Here is a 22,671-nt window from a genome sequence, read left to right as displayed (position 1 = left end):
AATGGGTGATGTTTCGGGTCGCAATCCTTCTGTTGCTCTCTCCTTGTCCCTTTTATAGTCCTGTTTGCCTCCACAATGTAGTTTGCTTCTTATTCAGACCAGACAATTATTGTAATTTTGGGACCGCCACACTTTAAAACCCAAGCTACAGTATTCAAGTTGCCTCTCACTACTGCTTTTTAACAAGTAACTAGACCAAGTGGAGCCATTCCTCGTCGAGGGGGGACAGGGAAGGGGAGAGGGTGTCACTGATCTGGGCCCCGTGGTGCCAGCGCTGCAGCCAGAGCGAGCCATGGATCCACCCGTTGGGGCCCAAACCTCTCCTGCATTGGTGCAGCACCCTCTGCCCCTCCCCCCACCTCACCCTCCTCCCCTTCCCCTCCCCTTCCCTTCCCCCCTCTCCCCTCCCTCCCCAACTCCATCCCCCTCAACCCCCCTTATCCTCCCTCATCCCCTCTCCCTCCCTCCACCCCCTCCCTCCCTAGGAGATAGATTTAAACTTTAAAACGTGAATAACTTTAAAAATATAACACCGATTTCAATGAAACTTCTTCCATTAACACCAAAGGGACGATGGTGAGTAAGGCTGGCCAAAATTATCGCGCTATTGTGTACTGTTTTGGCTGTAGTTCAGGAACAAACAAACAAACAAACAAGAGTTTTAGTATATAGATGTCCTCAATGTGTGCAGGGCAAACAATGCCAACTGTTTTACCCATCCCTGAGATTGGGGGAGGCATCTGGAACACCTTTAGTTGGAAAGTATGCCCAAGACCAGGCCAGGAATGCTGCAGAGGTAAGGTCATAAGTACTGTAATAGGAGCAGAATCAGGCCACTCGGCCCATCATCTATTCCACCATTCAATCATGGCTGATCTATCTCTCCCTCCTAACCCCATTCTCCTGCCTTCTCCCCATAACCTCTGACATCCGTAGAGTCCATATTACACGCAGGTTTAAAATATATTACTAAAATATTTTTTAAGATAAATATTTAAAATCCTTTAGTTTATTATCTGCCTGAGATTGCCCATCACCAAGATCGAAGGGGGACCCAGCGGTGGGGGGGGGGGACCTGCTGTCTTATGTGGAGGCTGGCTGGCTTCACCACTGCAAGGAAGTATAGACTGTTTGATTAACCTACTGTAACTTTGTTGGTGCCAGAAACATGGTGACTCTTTGTCAACCACCTAGGTGAGGTCTGCTGTATGATTTTACCGGGTTGTACGCAAAACAAAGCATTTCACTATACCTAGGCACATGTGACAATAAAGTATTGAATCATTGAGTGCTTGAGGAAGAGATAGTTGGCCGTTTTCATGTGTTTCAGTCTTTCAGTGTCTCAGGACTGGAGCCAGTAGCAAGTGGTTACTGGGGACATGGCTGTGATGTGAATGAGAGTTTCCACTATTTCATCACTGGTTGAGAGTAGACTAAGAGGAAAGGAATTAGTTATTAAAAAAGGACACATGGTACTGGAGTAACTCATCAGACCAGGCAGCATCTCTGTAAGAAACGGCAAGGTGCAAGACATTAGTTATATTTTACCGGACTGGATTTTTAGTGGACAGGAACACACTGGTGTAATTTTGCCCAGTGATAGGTAGATGTCAGGGACTGTGTCAGAGTCTTAGGGGAGATGTAGACAGTAGGCACTGCCGTATCTGCACCCCTTGCCTCCAGCTCCACAGCTGGACTGCCTGGTTCCACGCCCTTTGTTCTTCTATCTCACGCTCTCAGCCATGTTCTAGACTTTAGAATACAGTGATACAGCTTGGAAACAGGCCCTTCAGCCCATTGAGTCCGCGCTGACCAGCAATCACCCTGTACTAACACTATCCTACACACTAGGGGCAATTTACACAAGCCAATTAACCTACAAATTTGCACGTCTTTGGAGTGTGGGAGGAAACCGGAGCACCTGGAAAAAACCCACACGGTCACAGGGAGAACATGCAAAGTCTATACAGACAGCACCCGTGGTCAGGATTGGAACCCAGGTCTCTGGTGCTGCAAGGCAGCAACTCGACCGCTGCATCACCGTGACAACCTCAAATCTCCATTCCTTCATAGAACATGAAGTAAACTGTATCGCCTAGAGACTGGTGTTTAGGGATGCAGGAACAGAGCCAAGGTGGATTATTAGTTTAGAGATCCGGCATGAAAACAGGCAGCTAGGCCGACCGAGTCCACACTGACCATCGATCACCTGTTCACAGTAGTTCTACCTTATCCCACGTTCTCATCTACTTCCTGCACACTTGGGGCAAGTTACAAACGCCAAGTAACCCACAAACTTGCACGTCTCTGGAATGTGAGAGGAAACCGGAGCACCCGGATGAAACCCACGTGGTCACAGGAAGAACATGCAAACTCCACACATACTGCACCTGAGCCAGGGTCAAATCCGGATCTCTGATGCTGTGAGGCAGCGGCTCCTGTACCTCACACCTTTTCTGAAGGTGACCGTGGGTCCCTCTGCCCTGTGCTCCTTTCCTGCTACATTATAATGAAGGGTTCAGGCCGTATTTATGTTCACCAAGAAAAGTGTCGCTGTTTGAAACTCTAACTGGCTGCTGCCTTTCACGGCCCTCTCACTGGTGATGTGTTTATGAAAGGCTTCGGAGTTCCTTTTATGTTCATTGCTGATCTGACAGCGTTTCCACTCATGAGCATTCTCTCCTTTTATCTAGTTCACTCTGTCGTCTTATATTAGCAATGGCTCTTCTCTCTGTCTTTCACCTTGCATGTGTTAGCAGAGCTGTGTGGAGCCAGATGAGAATTAATGACAACACCGAACACCAAACGTGTTGTCTGTGTGTGTGTGTGTGTGTGGTTGGCTGTGTGTGTGTGTGTGTGGCTGTGTGTGTGGCTGTGTGTGTGTGTGTGTGTGTGTGTGTGTGTGTGTGTGTGGCTGTGTGTGTGTTGTGTGTGTGTGTGTGGGTAAGGCTGTGTGTGTGTGTGGCTGTGTGTGTTGCAGTCTGTGTGTGTGACTGCATCTGTGGCTGTGTATGTGCGTGTCTCTGCGTGTGTGTGTGTGTGTGTATGTGGCTGTGTGTATGTGGCTGTGTGTATGTGGCTGTGTGTATGTGCTGTGTATGTGGCTGTGTGTGTGTGAGTGTGTGTGTGAGTGTGTGTGTGTGTGTATGTGGCTGTGTGTGTGTGTGTGTGTTTGCGGTTATGTGTGTGGCTGTCTGTGTGTGGGAGTGTGTGCATGTGTATGGCTGTGTGTGTCTGTCTGTCTGTGTATGTGGCTGTGTGTGTATGGCTGTGTATTTAAGGCTCTGTGTGTGTGTGTGTGTATGGCTGTGTGTGTGTGGCTGTGTGTGTATGGCTGTGTGTGTGTGTGTATGTAAGGCTGTGTGTGTATGGCTGTGTGTGTGTGTGTATGTAAGGCTGTGTGTGTATGGTTGTGTGTGTGTGACTGTCTGTGTGTGTTGGTGTGTGTGAGTGTGTATGGTGTGTGTGTGGCTGTGTGTGTGTTTGTGTCTGTCTGTGTGTTTGTGTGTGTCGGTGTGTGTGTGTATGGTGTGTGTGTGGCTGTGTGTGTGTTTGTGTCTGTGTGTGTGTGTGTGTGTGTGTGTATGGTGTTGTGTTGTAGACAAACACTCTACATACCATGGAGTCCTGGCTACACACAGCATCTTGCTTACTTCACCTGTAGGTTTGGCGTCTGTGTGAATGTGGCTACCATTGGGTAGTGCAGTGTGTGTGAAGAACAGTCCAAGGCAGCTGGTCACTAATAATTTACAGGGGCTTATAATGCAAACAATGTCTTTTGACATTTGAAATTGTTTGATTTATTCCAAGAGGGTGAATCATTGCTGACCCTTGACTCATTATCGACGGTTTATACTGCAACATCCGAACCTGATTTACACCTGCCCATTCTCAAGACCAGAGAAATTACTTTCCACATTGCTGAGAACCTGTGTTGTCTGGTAGAAAATGACAAAGGCTGATTTAACACACAACCTCTGTAGTTCAGTTTTATTCTTTATAGGGCAGTATTATCAAGTCTGTAAATTATGTTAGAGAGTTCTAAAATTTAACAGTTTTAAAATATTCCTTCACCAATTGTGGTAATTTCTGCAAGAACAGAATTCATTACCCATCTCTGTCCATTACCCACCTGTCCAACTAATTCATGACCCATTTATATTTGTCCTTGACCACAATAGCTGGCTGGACCATCTCAGAGGGTGCTGTCTGATTCACCTCCAGCCCATTGCGGACGTTAGACTTTGTCTATGGTGCGCTGCAATGCTGAGAACTATATTCTGCACTCTGTAACTTTCCCTTTGCTTTACCTGTTGTACTTGAGTTTGGCTTAATTGTATCGATTTATAGTATTATCATCTGACTGGAGAATAAACATTTTCCCTGTACCTCGGTACACGTGACAACCATAAACCTGAACCAAGGAGTAGCCAAGAGTCAGCTACATAGTTATGGGTCTGGAGTCACATTCAACGGTTCAATGGTATGTTGTTGTCCCGTCTACCTAGGTACAGCGACATTCTTGTTTTGCATGCAACCAGGACCAAGTACCAAGTAAGCAAAGCATATTTTCGCCTCCATATTTGTGCATCAAGAGGATTTTCCAGATAATTCCATAGTTTATTGTCACCATTACTGATGCTTGCATCTTGTTTAGTTTAAATAGTTAGTTTAAATTCCACAGGCATGGTGGTGGAGGCAGATACAAGAGTGACGTTTAAGAGGCTTTTCGATAGCACATGGATGTGGAGGGATGTGGATCATGTGCAGGTAGAGGAGATTAGTTTAACTTGGCATCTTGTGTGCACAGTCATTGTGGGCCGAAGGGCCTGTTCCATTGCTGCTTTGTTTAGTTGATTATTGTCACACGTACCAAGGTACTGTGAAAAGCTTTTGTTTGCATGCTATCCAGTGAAAGAAAAGACCATACATGATTACAATCAAGCTGTCCACTGTGCACGTATAAAGGGTGCAACATTTAGACGCAGATAAAGTCCGATAAAGTCCATTTAAAGATAGTTCAAAGGTCTCCAATGAGGTGGATAGGAGGCCAGGACCGCACTCCAGCTGATGAGAGGACCGCTCAGTTGCCTGATACCAACTGGGAAGAAACAGTCCCTGAAACTGGAGGTATGCGTTCTCAGAATTCTGTATCTCTTGCCTGATGGGAGTGGGGAGAAAAGGGAATGACCGGGGAGAGACTAGTCCTTGCTTATTTGTTCAAGGCCTCTGAACTCCTGTGTTGAAAAGAATACAGCAATAAGCTAGTACAATTGCTTTGCGTTTGACCCATATCCCTCTAAACCTTTCCTATCCATGTACTTGTCCAAGTGTCCTTTAAAAGTTGTTACAGTGCCTTCCTCAACTACCTCCTTTAGTGGCTCATTCCATATATGCATTATGAATTTTTTCCCCTCTCAGCTTAAAACTATGTCTTCTGGTTCTTGATTTCCCTACCTTGGGGAAAAGACTGTGCAATCACTCTATCTCTTCCATTCACGATTTCATACGCCTTATAGATAGAGAAAAAACATTTCCACTTGGCAGGTCAGCATTCTTAATCACTGCTCAAAGACAGGGTACATGGAGAAATGTTATCACTTAGAAGGATATCAGTATTCCAAAGCTTACAAGTCCAGGGCATAGCTGTGGGCACAGCATGGGCCCCAGCTATGCCTGCCTCTTTGTAGAGTACGTTGAACAATCCCTGTTCCAGGCGTACACTGGCCCTAACCCCGAACTCTATCTCCGTTACATTGATGACTGCATCGGTGCTACCTCCTGCACCCATCCAGAACTTATGGACTTCATCAACTTCACCACCAATTTTCATCCTGCACTCAAATTTACTTGGACCATCTCAGACACCTCCTCTTGATCTCACAAACTCCATCACAGGAAATAGACTATTGACTGACGACTATGACAAACCCACTGACTCCCACAACTATCTTGACTACACTTCTTCCCACCCCGTTTCCTGCAAAGACTCTGCCCCCTACTCCCAATTCATCCATCTATGCCGCATCTGCGCCCAAGATGAGGTGTTCCACGCTAGAACATGCCAAACCACCCCCTCCCCAGGTACCTTCCCCTGCAACCGCAGAAGATGCAACACCTGTCGCTATACCTCCTCCCTCGACTCTGTCCAGGAACCCAGACAGTCCTTTCAGGTGAGGCAGAGGTTCACTTGCACCTCCTCCAACCTCATCTACTGTATCCGTTGTTCAAGATGTGGACTCTTATACATCGGCGAGACCAAACGCAGACTGGGCGATCGTTTCGCCGAACACCTTCGCTCAGCCCACGTGAACCAACCTGATCTCCCGGTTGCTGGACACTTTAATTCTCCCTCCTATTCCAACAAAGACCTTTCTGTCCTCAGTCTCCTCCATTGTCAGAGTGAGGCAAAACGCAAATTGGAGGAACAGCATCTCATATTTCGCTTGGGCAGTTTACAGCCCAGTGGTATGAATATTGATTTCTCCCACTTCAGGTAGCCCCGGCATTCCCTCTCTCTCCATCCCTCCCCCACCCAAGTCGCACTAGCTTCTCATTTTGACCATACAAGCAGCTTACGATGGTCTGTTTCCTTTATCATCGTTACTTTTATGCATATCTTTAATTCATTGTTCTTTGTCTCCACCATGCTGTTCCACCATCTCTATGTCTCGTTTCCCTTATCCCTAACCAGTCTGAAGAAGGGTCTCGCACCGAAATATCGGCCATTCCTTCTCTCCAGAGATGCTGCCAGTCCGCTGAGTTATTCCAGCATTTTGTGTCTATCTTCCAAATCGTTCATTGGGAAAGGTGGTGGGAACTGAGTCCCTGAATAAAACAAGAGGGAGTTTCACAGATTGAGGAACCTTTGAGTTCATGGACAATAAACTAGAGTGAGGCAACTTTGGATTGAGGTATTTTGGGTCCTTGGACAAACAGAACATTAGTGACCCTCCACATTCCATTCTAAATATGAATGAACCAGATAGAGTTGGCACATTGAGCTGCAACATGATTTACATCCTGCATTAGTAAATAAAGCACAGCAAAGTGCTTTAAGATAAATATGGACCATTCTGAATCCCTTAATCCCAGGCTTAAAAATAACAGTCAGTATTGATTGGAGAATGTACTGATTGGTATTCCCCATCTCATCTGGTCTTTGTTCTTGCAACTCAATTCCCTCTACCCACCAGTGATTCCCCCTCTTCTTTCCCCCTCACCTGGCTTTGCTTTGAACAATGTCAAGCCTTCACTCTCCCCTGTTCTGAGGGAGGGTTGTTGACCTGAAATGCTGAGTGCTTTCTCCCTGAGATTTGAAGGAGAAAGTTGTATCGTTCTTGGAGCACTTGACAAGGCAGTGCACAGAGTGTTTCACCTGTTTGTGGGGTCTGGGACTAATGGCCACTGTCTCCAAAATAAGGGGAAGATCATTTAGGATGGAGATGAGGAGAAGGTTCTTCACTTCATAGGCGGTGAATTTTTGCTGTTCTTCATCTCAGGGGCTGCAGATGCTCATAGCATCACAGCCACACAGCACGGAAACAGGCCCTTCAGTCCATCTTGTCCATTTACATAGAAACATAGAACATATGTGCAGGAGGAGGCCATTCGGCCCTTCCAGCCAGCACCGCCATTCATTTTGATCATGGCTGATCATCCACAATCAATAACCCTTGCCTGCCTTCTCCCCATATCCCTTGATTCCACTAGCCCCGAGAGCTCTATCTAACTCTCTCTTAAATCCATCCAGTGATTTGGCTTCCACTGCCCTCTGTGGCAGAGAATTCCACAAATTCACAACTCTGGGTGAAAAAGTTCCTTCTCACTTCAGTTTTAAATGGCCTCCCCTTTATTCTAAGACTGTGGCCCCTGGTTCTGGACTCTCCCAACATTGGGAACATTTTTCCTGCATCTAGCTTGTCCAGTCCTTTTATAATTTTATATGTTTCAATCGGATCCCCTCTCATCCTTCTAAACTCCAGTGAATACAAGCCCAGTCTTTTCAATCTTTCCATACCAATTTTCAATACCAAAATTTTAGACCAAAATACCCCATCCAAGCCAGTCCCATTTGCCAGCAAAAGGCCCATATACCTCTAAACATTTCCTATTCATAGAAACAGACCAGTACAGCATATGAATACAGATTCAGTCACCTACTTCATTCAAAACTGAAGTTCATCTATTTCTGGTTGTTGAGAATCAAAGCAGGAAGATAGTGTTGAGGTGATAGACCTCAACCTCAAGCTGAGACCTAGTGGAACAGGCACAAGAGGTGGTTCTACTCTGCCTCTGCATCGGATATTTTAAATCACACAATGACATAACGAAAATGTGACAAAATATTAACGCATGAAATCTCATGAGATTATACGTCTTGCCGTTTAAATGACTGTTGTCCTCCAAGGTTTGAGAGAGAAACCATCATGCACCATGTCATTATAGTCCATTGATTGCACCATTCCAATTCAGCTGTCATCAGAAACTCCACGGTCGGGCACCTCATGGCACTCGCATCACAGGCTGGTTCTTGGCTTTTGAACTGTGGAAAATATGCGTCCTCTTTCAGAAGCCGTGGCTGGCAGGGTCAGGAAGGGTCTGAGAATGATGTACACATTAGGAAATGTTGACTGAAAGCCACTTTTCTTTACAGACTGAAGCAATTTTGAGGCAAATTTGTCTGGTTTATGTCGTGCAAAGAATTAAATTAGATGAGTTGAAGGGGAAGTTATATGCCAACTCAATTACATGCTTCCACCTATCTCCAATGTCAACTCTATGTAGCATCTAGTGGAGTGGAAGGCAAACTATTCACTGGTAAAAGAAAGAAAGTTTCACTCTGGTCATTTTGATTGTCCCAAGATTGCACTGTAACAAGAGTTTCTGATGTGTAGGAAGGAACGACAGATGCTGGTTTAAATCAAAGATAGACACAAAATGCTGGAGTAATGGGTGACGTTTCCTTCTCACCAGAGATGCTGCCTGTTCCGCTGAGTTACTCCAGCATTTTGTGTCTATAATAGTTTCCGATGGTTCATCTATGCTTTGAAAGATAACAACATCAACATGGAGCATTCGTGGAATCTGTGAGACTGTCCCATCTTGTACCTGACATCCTTGGAGGAACCTTGATGGGCCGAATGGCCTAATTCTGCTCCTATAATTTTTGAATTTATAAATTTATAACTTTTACATTCTAAATTTCATAGCAACCATAGTTTCGGTAATCTCTCCTCATAACTTAACTTACATAAATTTCTCCTCATGTTCAATAAATCCTCAACATCATAGGTGTGATTTAACCAGGCTTTGTACAGCTCAGACATGGCTTCGACCCCACAGTTTTCTAATAATGTTAATAGTATAGACAGACATGTCAAAAACATCGTTGTTTATTCATTTTGGTTCTCCAGAGGGACTAGATTTCATTATTTAGAACATTCAGTTGTTCTATTTCTATCTAAAGTAGATGAACTTAGATTGACCAAAATTGAAAACCATTTGTCACAGTTTTGTCCAACAACCTAATCCATTAATTGCAAAACACAAAGTGCAGGAGGAACTCAGCTGGTCAGACAGCAACTGTGGTAGGAAAGGCTAGACTACGTTTCGGATCGAGACCCTTCTTCAGATTGATTGTAGGGTGGAGACAGCTAGAACAGTGAGGTGGAGATGTGACAAAGCCTGGCAAGTGATAGGTGGATACTGGTGAGGGGGGTGATTAGCAGATCGGTGCAGTAAGTGACAAATTCTAGGGATGAAAAGGAGACAAAATGGTGCAACATAAGGGGAGAAGCGGTGGAGTTAAATATAAAGCAGAGGGAGAGATATGTGTGGGAAGGGGATAGGGGTGAGGGGAAAGAGGGCATGTTATTGGCATGTGTAAAAAAAAAGGGCAGAAGCAATGGGATTGATCAGAACACCAGCAATGACATGATGTGCAATATCACTTCCTTTGAGAAGTATGTTCTGCCCTCTGCATCATCTCCTTTGCTTTACCTATTGTACTAACCTTTGCTTTACCTATTGTACTAACCTTTGATGATTGTATTTATGTTTGGTATTATCTGATCTGGTTGGACAGTATGTTAAACAAATCTTTTCACTGTACACGTGACAATAATAAATCTAAACCTAAACCTAAAGCTGCAAATATGAAAATATTGTCATGCCATTTCAGGAAGGGTGGGGAAGTTTTGGAGATAGTGCAGTGGAGAATGCTGCCTGGATTAGAGGGCATTCACTATAAGGAGAGGTTGGACACACATGAATTGTTTTCTCTGGAGCTTCAGAGGCTGATGGGAGATCTGATCGAGGTATATAGAATTTTAAGAAGCATTGATGGGGTGGACAAACAGAACCTTTATCCCAGGTGGAAATGTCAAAGATGGGACAGCATAGCTTTAAGGTGATAGAGGTAAAGTTTAAAGGAGGTGTTTTTTTACACACAGAGTGGTGGGTAGAACATGCTGCCAGGAGTGATGGTGGAGGCAGATACGATAGTGGTGTTTAAGAGACTTTGGGTATGCACATGGATATGCAGGGAATGGGAGGACATGGATCATGTGCTGGCAGAGGAGATTAGGTTACCTCATGGACATTGTGGGGCGAAGGGCCTGTTCTTGTGCTCTAAAAAAATACAGTTTTGGACAATTCTGAGATTTGGAAATCATGTATGCTCACACTATAAAGTTAATTGGCAAATGTTCAAATGTTACCTGATCATTCTCCAGGAATGGTGCCAACAAGAGTTGGTAACCACTGGTTCAACTCTGACTTATCAAATCAATAACAAATCATTTAATACACACTTGTTTACTCTTATTTTGATTTCCTGTATGGATTAAGGGTGTAGATTGTGCAATTAAATGAATAGTCTGGCCCTTTATTTCTCAGTGACCACCTGTCTCCATCTGTCTACACTAGTCCATCTCACTGGAAAACAAGACAAAAGACCCAACAAGCTATTCATCGCATCGAGGTGCTTCATTTCAGATTAACTGAGTGAAATGTTGATTCCAAGTCCATACCTGTTGTTTGGCAAACACTCTAACAATGATTACAGTGTGTTACCAATTTAGGAAGTGCACAACTAAATAAACAAAACATCCTAACAGAGTAAGCCAATTAGATCTTAATGAAGTAATAGTCATTGAACTGTACAGCTCGGAAACAGACCATTCGCCCACCTTGTCCAAGTTGGCATTCTGGGTTCGTACCATTGGTCTGCATTTGCCCCATATTCCTCTAAACCATTGATATCCATATATTTGTCCAAATGTCTTAAAAAAGTCATAATTGTATCCACTTCTATACTTCCTTTGGCAGATAAGGACTATCCTCTGAGTGAAAAAGTTGCCACGGAGGTCCCTCTTAAATCTCTCCCCTCCTAACATAAGCCTGTGCCCTCTAGTTATAGAACCCTCTAGCCTGCGAAACAGACTGTGAATGTTCACTTTATCCATGCCTCTCATGATCTTGTACACCTCCAACACTTGTCAGCCTCCTACACTTCAAAGTATATTATCAATATACCTTAGTTATTGGTCTTTGGACTTTAGATATACAGCGTGGAAACAGGCCCTTTGACACACCAAGTACACTAACACTATCCTACACACTAGGGGTAATTTACAATTTTTACCGAAGCCAATTAACCTATAAATCTGTACGTCTTTGGAGTGTGGGAGGAAACCGGAGCAGCCAGAGAAAACCCACATGGTCACAGGAGGAACGCATAAACTCCGCACAGACAGCACCCATAGTCAGGATCAAACCTGGGTCACTGGTTCTGTGAGGCAGCAACTCTACCATTGCGCCACCGTGACGCCGGTGGTCTGGTTATATGAGGGACTGTTTGATCTGGTTATCAATGATGGGGACATTGAATGTGGTGTATTGTTCCGTGATCATTTATCCTCAAATGCTAGCTCTCAGGAGTAGTTTCAGAGGTGAAATATTATGACTGCTCTTCTTTGGAACATGGGATTGCACTTCAACAAATTGCCGCAAGTGTGGGCATCTCTGTTAAGGCAGCTCAGGTTTGGGTGATAGCATAGATCATGTATTAGAGTCGGATATAATCGTAAAAACCTTGAGCGCAGACAAAATCCTCAGAGAAAGGGCCAAGATTGAACATTGACCTTGCAAAGATTCCTGTAGGACATTGTCATTGTGAGAAAGAACGTGGTCAAAATACAGGAGGAAGTAAAGATCTTAAAAGTTGGGTTTAAAGGAGTGGAGATTAAAGAAGGAAGGGAAGATGTGAGCCCCGGAAAAGAGAAAGGAATGAAGAGTCAAGAGCGTTTAATTGTCAGATGTGTCGACCGCTGAATAATGCAATTCATTGCTTGTTGAAGCTTAACAGATCCATAAATGCAATAACACACCAATAATACAAACTAATCAACAGTACAATAACATAATAACCGAAATACTAGATAACCATAATATGTATATGTCCGTAGTGTGACAAAAGACAAAGTCCATAGAAGAACACAGTTGTTGTGGTTAGTGTTGTGCAGTGTTCAAGAGACTGAAGGTTACGAGGAGGAAGGTGTTCTTCAACCTGGAGGTTGTGTTTCAGGCTCCTCCTGTACCATCTTCCCGATCGTGGCAGTGGAATGAGAGTGTGGCCAGAGTGGTGGCAGCCTTTTTGAGGCAGCACCTCTTGTAGCTCCCTTTGATGGTGGGGAGGTCAGTACCTGTGTTGGACTGGGCTGTGTCGACCACTCTCTGTGGTACCATACAGGGAGCAGGTGGTACACAAGGCAGGATTGTTCCCAGACTCGGAGCGTACGATGCCTTTGCTCCTGCCAAGAGGCTTGAGCATGATCGCAATGTTCGATGTGGTCGTCCTGAAGCAATCCCCCAGCTCCACAGCTGGCGAGGAGAAGAGCAAAGAACTGGACGGTCAATCAGATCACATGGCTGCCGGAGACTGGAGACTATCAATAAACAGGTGAACTGTGCCATACATGCCTCGGGGCTGAATTGCAATACAGACACTGCTAAATGTAATGTATTGGAACAGTGCCTCGATCCAACTTGTCATGTTGGGATCGCGCTCGAGTTTTGATGCAGGTTACAACTCTGTCATGTTGTCCAAACCCATTACCATCTGTGATTGGAAAGAGATACCCCATGATCTATCTGCAAGGTTGGAGGGTGTGAACGGCTGTGAGCACCAGGACTGACAAAGCAGGAGGTGGCACTGGTGAAACTGAGGGCCAGAATCGAATAGTTTGCTTGTAACTAGGTCACGAGCAAAGGGGATAAACAGCTGGAAATATATAGCTGGTCAGGTAGCATCTGCAGAGAGAGAAAAACTGAATTAACAGGCAAGCAAAAAAAACTGCTGATGGCGGAAACCTAAAATTAGGTACTATAACAACCATTAAAAGACACTTGGACAATCACATGGATAAGAAATGTTTAAAGGGATATGGGACGAAAGCAGGCAGGTGGAATGAGTGTAGATGGGGCATGTTGGTCAGCATGGGCAGGTTGGGCTGAAAGGCCTGTTTCCATGCTGTATGACTGAAATAAAAATGGAAATACTGTAAATACACAGCAGTCAGGCAGCATCTGTGGGAAGAGGAGCAGAGGAATGTTTCTGGTCAAATACTCCTTTATCCTCCATCCCACTTGCTCTCTCAGCTGTTGATTGTGCCTCCAACACTGTATGTACAGTGAGGTCCAACACAACTCCTCATCTCCCTCCTGGCACTTTGCAGCCCTCTCCACTCAATATTGACTTCTATGACTGAAGGTCACTTGATTTCTCTGTCTGTATCACCCTTGAGCTATGACTCTAACTCAGCCTGTTGCTTTCTCACACCCTCTTTTTCTTTGCAAATGAGGGTCTGCTTGACCTGCCAGGCATTTTTTTCTTGCTTCACATTTTGGGCTCCCACCTCCTTTAGTCCATGGGGCACAAGAAATTGCAAGTGCTAGAATCAAACAAAAAGCAAAGTGCTGGAGGAATTGAATGGGTCAGGCAGCATCTGTGGAGGGAACAGATAGATGACGTTTCGGGTTGGCACTTTAAAAAAAATGTGCACTTCCTGAATTAGTGGCATAAATGAGTGGTTTCAGCCTTGAAACTACAGTAAAGATAAACCTTTGCTCCATCTCATTGCAACAGGAAATTACAGGTGAGAAGCTGATGATATCCTTGGCATTTGGGTCAATGTGCTTCAGTTTTGCATTTTTTCAAGGAGAAATTTCCATGCACTTTCTGTTTTCACTCACCTGCTGTGCCAGGAAGAAGCCTTCACCATTATCTTGCCTTTTACCGATTAGTGACAACAGCATAGGGAATAATCAGCCGTTTTATTTAGTGGGGCTAGAGTTCAGAACTATTAACTCAACATTTAATGAGCATCTCATATAATAAATTCAACTTGATGTAAAAGTTAACATTTATTGCTCTATTTCCAGTGTTTCATGTGCCACTTCTCATGTGCCACTTCTCATGTGCCACTTCTCATGTGCCACTTCTCATGTGCCACTTCTCATGTGCCACTTCTCATGTGCCACTTCTCATGTGCCACTTCTCATGTGCCACTTCTCATGTGCCACTTCTCATGTGCCACTTCTCATGTGCCACTTCTCATGTGCCACTTCTCATGCTCTTACATTCCTTACAGCCTTTTATATTTTTTCTTTAACATGCTTTCCCACATTCTCAGTTTCACAATCTCTGTTTCTCTTGTCTTGTCCTGCATATATTTCTCTTTTTTATTCCGTAGATTTAGATTTTTTTAGATTTAGAGATACAGCGCGGAAACGGGCCCTTCGGCCCACCGGGTCCGCGCCGCCCAGCGATCCCTGCACATTAACACTATCCTGCACACACTAGGAACAATTTTTACACATTACCCAGTCAATTAACCTACATACCTGTACCTCTTTGGAGTGTGGGAGGAAACCGAAGATCTCGGAGAAACCCCACGCAGGTCACGGGGAGAACGTACAAACTCCGTACAGACGGCGCCCGTAGTCGGATCGAACCTGAGTCTCCGGCGCTGCATTCGCTGTAAGGCAGCAACTCTACCGCTGCGCCACCGTGCCATGGCTCTATATTATTCTTACTTATTTTGTCTATCTCTATTTCCCTTTCTCTATCTTTCTCTTTCTTTCTCTCCCCTCTCACTCACACATTTTTCTTTCTCTCCCCTCATCCACTCCCCCTCTCCCTCTCCCTCTCCCCCTTTCCCCCTCACCCCCTCTCTCCCTCCCCCTCTCACTCTTTCCCTGTCCTTCTCCCAACTCCTTTGCTGGTGATTCCCAGGCAAGTCTTTATCTGGATATTCAAGAGCTTCATTCCTGGTGTTTTCAACATGACTGCTGTTCCCAGATTTAATTTGCCATTCAGAGATATCATACAGGTTGCCCTTTGAACAAATTCCAATATTACTAGTTTAAATCTGCACAAATATTAGAAATCGATTGATGAATGATAAACAACTCTTGTGTCCTTGCCATACAAGAGCAAACTTTGCCAAACAAAGATTCATGAAGAGAACTGAACTTTTGGAATCACTTTTACCACCTTAGAAGTCATATCTCAATAGGCTTTCTCCAATTTCACATAACCCTTGCAATTCCCCCTCTCCCCCACCATGATTGTCCGACTAGTTCTAGTGTTCGCATCCATGTATCCCTTCGTTATCTCCTCTTCGCCAGCCAACAATGGGCCATTGTGGCCTCCATCCTTCCTTGGTCATCTGTTGCTGGTCCTGCTTTGTTCTGCCCTTCTGTTCAATGCAAGCACAGAGCTGGTCTGGGAGTGATGCGTTATTGCCAGTGTTTTTAGAATTTTGACTTTTACACTCTAGAGATACAGCTCGGAAACAGGCCCTTTGGTCAATCGCACATGGTATTGGAGGTAGGGTGTTGACATGGATAGAGAACTGGTTGGCAGACAGGAAGCAAAGAGTAGGAGTTTTCAGAATGGCAGTCAGTGACTAGTGGGGTGCCGCAAGGCTTAGTACTGGGACCCCAGTTAACAATATATATTAACGATTTAGACAAGGGAATTAAATGTGACATTTTTGCGGATGACACAAAGCTGGGTGGCAGTGTGAGCTGCGAGGAGGATACTCTGAGGCAGTAGGGTGACTTGGATATGTTGGGCGAGTGGGCAGAAGCATGGCAGATGCAGTATAATGTGGATAAATGTGAGGTTATCCACTTTAGTGGCAAGAACAGGAAGGCAGATTATTATCTGAATGGTCAGATTAGGAAAAGGGGAAGTGCAACGAGACCTGGGTGTGCTTGTACATCAGTCACTGAAAGTAAGCATGTTGCCCTTCATTGCGAGAGGAGTTGAGTTTAGGAGCAAGGAGGCCCTATTGCAGTTGTACAGGGCCCTGGTGAGACCACACCTGGAGTATTGTGTGCAGTTTTGGTCTCCTAATTTGAGGAAGGACATTATTGCTATTGAGGGAGCGCAGCGTAGGTTCACCAGGTTAATTCCTGGGATGGCGGGACTGACATATGATGAAAGAATGGGTCGACTGGGCTTGTATTCACTGGAATTTAGAAGGATGAGAGGGGATCTTCTAGAAACATATAAAATTCTTAAAGGATTGGACTGGAAAAATGTTCCCAATGTTGGGGGAGTACAGAATCAGGGGTCACAGTTTAAGAATAAGGGATGGGCCATTTAGGACGGAAAAGTTTCTTCATCCAAAGAGTTGGAATCTATGGAATTCTCTGCCTCAGAAGGCAGTGGAGGCCAATTCACTGGATGTTTTCAAGAGAGTGTTAGATTTAGCTCTTAGGGCTAAAGGAATCAAGGGATATGGGGAAAAAGCAGGAACAGGGTATTGATTTTTGCTGATCAGCCATGATCATATTGGTTAGCGGTGCTGGCTCGAAGGGCTGAATGGCCTACTCCTGCACCTATTTTTCTATGTTTCTATTGGTCCGCACCGACCAGTGATCACCCATACACAAACACTATCGTACACACTAGGGACAATTTACAATTTTACCAATGCCAATTAACCTGTACGTCTTTGGAATATGGGAGGAAACCGGAGATCCCACACAGTCACAGGGAGAATGTATGAACTCCGTACTGACTGTATCTGTGGTCAATATCGAATCAGCGTCTGTGGCGCTGTAAGGCAGCGCCTCTACCGCTGCGCCACGGTGGGCTGCACATCATGTCCGTGAGGTTAGACTGGGACTCTATCTTGTTCTGGTTTAATCTCTTGACAGTACTGCCCCAGACTAAGCACAGGCCACAGTATATAAATGAGAAGATAGACACAAATGCTGGAGTAACTCAGCGGGTCAAGCAGCACCTCTCCAGATAAAATTGCTTCTCTGTCTTTCAGGCTGAAGAAGGGCTCAACCCAAAACATCACCTATTCCTTTTCTCCAGGGATGCTGCCTGACCCTCTGAGTTACTCCAGCATTTTGTGTCTGACTTCGGTATAAACCAGCATCTGCAGTTCCTTGCTATGCAGTATTTAAGGGAATGTTGGCATTTAACTTAATGTCTTTGTATTACAGCTTGAAAAGCTAAATATTGATTATATCTACAGATACAGCCTAACCCACTGAGTTCCTCCGGCACTTTTGTGTTTTGCTGAAGATTCCAGCGTCTGCATTTCCTTGTGTAGATTGTTGCTGCTTACGATGGACATTGGCACAGGCAATGACTGGGGATGATAGGTTCAGTCAATGGTTCAGAATTGGTTCAGCTGCAATCACCTGTTCATCATCTGTTCTGCATCATCATTTTGTAATGAATTTCACCAATATATTTTCTAGCTTGGTAAAAGCAAATTTCCCATAGAAACATAGAAACATAGACAATAAGTGCAGAAGGAGGCCACTTGGCCCTTCGAGCCATTGTGATCATGGCTGATCATCCACAATCATCCACACCCAGGTCCCTTAACCATGCAGGAAGAAGATATTTAACATCCTGACACCATCATGAATCATTTGCAGAAGCAGGAACTGGGATACTGGTCTCTTCCACCCATTGTCCTGATTTGGAGACCCAGATGATGAGTGAGAGCCTCTATCTTAGAACGGGAGGTGGTGGAGACCAGTATCTCAATCCCCACTTCTGCAAATGTTCCCCAGGTACTTTCCCCTGCAATTGCAGGAGATGCAACACCTGTTACCTCTATACCTCCCCCCTCTATACCTCCCCCCTCGACTCCATCCAAGGACCCTGACAGTCTTTTCAGGTGAGGCAGAGGTTCACTTGCACCTCCTCCAACCTCATCTACTGTATCCACTGTTCCAGGTGTCAAGTCAAGTCAAGTCAATTTTATTTGTATAGCACATTTAAAAACAACCCACGTTGACCAAAGTGCTGCACATCTGATTAGGAAAAGAAAAAAAAAAGAAACATACAGTGGCAGTGGTCTCCTGTATATCGGCGAGACCAAGCGCGGGCTCCGCGATCATTTCGCTGAACAGCTCCGCTCAGTCCGCCTAAACCTACCTGATCTCCCGGTTGCTCAACACTTTAACTCCCCCTCCTATTCCCACACTGACATTTCTGTCCTGGGCCTCCTGCATTGTCAGAGTGAAGTCAGAGTGAACAAATTGGAGGAACAGCACCTCATATTTCACTTGGGTATCTTACACCCCAGCGTGAAAATGAACATTGACTTCTCTAACTTCAAGTAGCCCTTGCTTTCCCTCTCTCTCCATCCCCTCCCCTTCCCGGTTCTCCCACCAGTCTTACTGTCTCCGACTACATATTATCTCTGTACCTACCACTCCCCTGACATCAGTTTGAAGAAGGGTCTCGACCCGAAATGTCACCCATTCCTTCTCTCCAGAGATGCTGCCTGTCCCACTGAGTTACAACAGCATTTTGTGTCCAGCTTCGGCAAATATTCACTATTGATATCAAAAACATAAAGTGTCTTCCATCTGGCATTATTAAGATCTTTCCCCAAACTCTGTTCAGATTTAACGCATGTGCTCAGAATAATTGTTGTATTTTGATCACTGGGGATTTTTAGTTAACAGGCTCCTGAACATTAGATACTTGGCTGAGAAAATTTGCAAACCACCTTTCACTTTACGGAAAGCTGCATGTTTGGTATTCGTGCAAGTGTGAATACCTGTCACACACTATATGCTCCTTGTATCTACACAAATTGCCTCTGCCCATTTGCACAAAGTACACCGACCCCGCACTGCAGCAAGTGTGCACACAGTTGCATATTACGAGGAATTGAATTGATAGCATTGAAACAGCCCTTCGGCCCACTGAGTCCATGCCGACCATCGATCACCCATCCACACTAATTCTATGTTATCCCACGTTCTCATCCACTCCCTACACACTAGGGGCAATATACACAGGGCCAATTAACCCATACACCTGCACGTCTTTGGGATGTGGGAGGCCCACGCGGTCACACGGAGAGCCTGCAAACTCCACACATTCAGCACCCAGGGTCAGGATTGAACCCTGGTCTCTGGTGTTGTGAGTCAGCAGCTCAACCCGCTGCTCCAGTTTAAAAACCTTTTGCTCCAACTACCTTGTCTGATGCTATTGTCCATCGGAAAGGCTGTAATTAATAATATGCCTCGGTTGTGAGCTTGGTTCAGGCTGTAAGAGCATTGAAATGCCTCGATTGAGCAGAGTTGATTTAGTTCTTTCACATGGCTGACTCCACGATGTGTAATAACAGGAAAATTACACTCGCACAGATCCTAAAGGAACATATTGCTCTATCTAATTCTTTGAAAAGGGCTATTTTGCTATAATTAGAGTGTTTTATAAAAGTATATTTTTGTTGTTTGTTACATCATTGAGATGATGAAGAGACAAGCTTGTGAACAAAGCTGGTCAATTCATTTGTTACACGCACGCATGCACGCACGCACGCACGCACGCACGCACGCACGCACGCACGCACGCCCACACCCACACACACACACACGCACCCCACACACCCACACACTGCACACACATGCGCACGCACACACCCACACACACACACACGCACGCACACACACACATACACACAGAGTGCACACACACACACCCACACACACACACCCCACACACGCACGCACGCACACACACCACGCACACACATGCGCACACACACACACCACACACACACACGCACGCACACACACCACACACACACATGCGCACGCACACACCCACACACACACACGCGCACGCACACACACATACACACAGAGTGCACACACACACACACACACACACACACACACACACACACACACACACACACACACACACACACACACACACACACACACCCCACACACGCACGCACGCACACACACCACGCACACACGCACACACACACGCACACACACACACACACACACACACACACACACCCCACACACGCACGCACGCACACACACCACGCACACACGCACACACGCACACACACGCACGCACACACACAGGCACACACACACACACACACACACACACACACACACACACACACACACACACACACACACACACACACACACACACACACACACACACACACACACACACACACACACACACACACACACACACACACACACACACACACACAAATCCTACCGTAACATAGATTCAGTCCACCTATTTAACCGCATTCTATGTTTTATGTTCATAAGTCATTGGAGCAGAATTAGGCCATTCAGCCCATTGAGTCTACTCCGACATTCAATCATGGCTGATCTATCTTTCCCTCTCAACTTCATTCTCCTGCCTTCTCCCCATAAACTTTGACAAACATACTAATCTAGAGCTTGTTAATCTCCACTTTAAAAATACCCATTGACTTGGCCCCCAGATTTGTCACCCTCTGGCTGAAGAAATTCCTCCTCATTTCCTTTTATTCTGAGGCTGTGCCCTGGTGGAAACATCTTCTCCACATCCACTCGATCCAGGCCTTTCATTATTTCACTTCATGTGCAGTTACACACCCAACTAACCTCCTTAAATGCTGGAGGAACTCAGAGGGTCAGGCAGCATCTTTGAAGGGAATGGACAGGCGAGGTTTTGGGGATGGTCCAGTCCTGAAACGCCATCTGTACATTTCCTCCACAGATGCTGCCAGACCCGCTGAGCTCCCCCTGCACCTTGTGTTTTGTTCAAGATTCTAGCATCTGCAGTTCCTAGTGCCTCCTCAGTCTCGGATATCCACCATGTAAATCCTGCATACCATTCAATTGGTTCCCAACCAGGGCACCATTCCAGAGTATCTGTTATGATGGCAACACAAGGAACTGCAGGTGCTGGAACCTTGCACAAAACCCAAAGTGCTGGAGTAAACATAGAAACATAGAAAATAGGTGCAGGAGGAGGCCATTCAGCCCTTAGAGCCAGCACCACTATTCATTGTGATCATGGCTGATCGTCTACAATCAATAACCCGTGCCTGCCTTCTCCCCATATTCCTTGATTCCACTAGCCCCAAGAGCTCTATCTAACTGTCTCTTAAATCCATCCAGTGATTTGGCTTCCACTGCCCTCTGTGGCAGAGAATTCCACAAATTCACAACTCACCGGGTGAAAAAGTTCCTTCTCACCTCGGTTTTAAATGGCCTCCCCTTTATTCTAAGACTGTGCCCCCTGGTTCTGGACTCTCCCAAAATTGGGAACATCTTTCCTGCATCTAGCTTGTCCAGTCCTTTTATAATTTTATATGTTTCTATAAGATCCCCTCTCATCCTTCTAAACTCCAGTGAATACAAGCCTAGTCTTTTCAATATTTCCTCATATCACAGTCCCGCCATCCCAGGGATCAATCTCGTGAACCTACGCTGCACTGCCTCAATTACAAGGATGTCCTTCCTCAAATTAGGAGACCAAACCTGTACACAATACTCCAGATGTGGTCTTACCAGGGCCCTGTACAACTGCAGAAGAACCTCTTTACTCATATACTTTCTTCACTGCCTGCTGTACCTGCACGCCAACTTTCAGTGACTGGTGTACAAGGACACCCAGGTCTCGCTGCATCTCCCCCTTACCTAACCTAACACCATTGTGATAATAATCTGCCTCCTTGTTTTTACCGTCAAAGTGGATAACCTCACATTTATCTATATTATACTGCATCTGCCCACTCACCCAACCTGTCCCGGTCACCCTGCAACCTCCAAACATCCTCTTCACAGTTCACACTGCCACCCAGCTTTGTGTCATCCGCAAACTTGTTAGTGTTGCTTCTAATTCCCTCTTCCAAATCATTAATATTTATAGTAAACAGTTGAGGCCCCAACACTGAGCCTTGCGGCACTCAATTCGCCACTGCCTGCCATTCTGAAAAGGGCCCGTTTATTCCTACTCTTTGCTTCCTGTCTGCCAACCAATTTTCTATCCATGTCATTACCCTACCCCCTATACCATGTGCTCTAATTTTACTCACCAATCTCCTGTGCGGGACCTTATCAAAGCCTTTCTGAAAGTCTAGATACACTACATCCACTGGCTCCCCTTCATCCATTTTACTTGTCACATCCTCATAAAATTCCAGAAGATTAGTCAAGCATGATTTCCCTTTAATAAACCCATGCTGACTTGGACTTATCCTTTTACTGCTATCCAAATGCACCGTCATTACCTCTTTAATAATTGACTGCAGCATCTTTCCCACCACCGAAGTCAGGCTAACTGGTCTGTAA

The 22,671-nt window shown here is 45.2% G+C and overlaps 1 protein-coding gene across 1 annotated transcript in view; it reads left to right on the top strand.

Moving 5' to 3' along the window:
- The window catches only part of kcnc4 (potassium voltage-gated channel, Shaw-related subfamily, member 4), a 45,652-nt gene that overhangs the window by 9,982 nt on the left and 12,999 nt on the right, over positions 1 to 22,671 (top strand). The gene's annotated exons all lie outside the window — the stretch shown is intronic.

The sequence above is a fragment of the Rhinoraja longicauda genome, chromosome 24 (assembly GCF_053455715.1).
Source record: "Rhinoraja longicauda isolate Sanriku21f chromosome 24, sRhiLon1.1, whole genome shotgun sequence".
NCBI lineage: Eukaryota > Metazoa > Chordata > Chondrichthyes > Rajiformes > Arhynchobatidae > Rhinoraja > Rhinoraja longicauda.
Note: the sequence above shows the minus strand (reverse complement) of the source record. Positions and strands in the feature narration are given on the sequence as shown.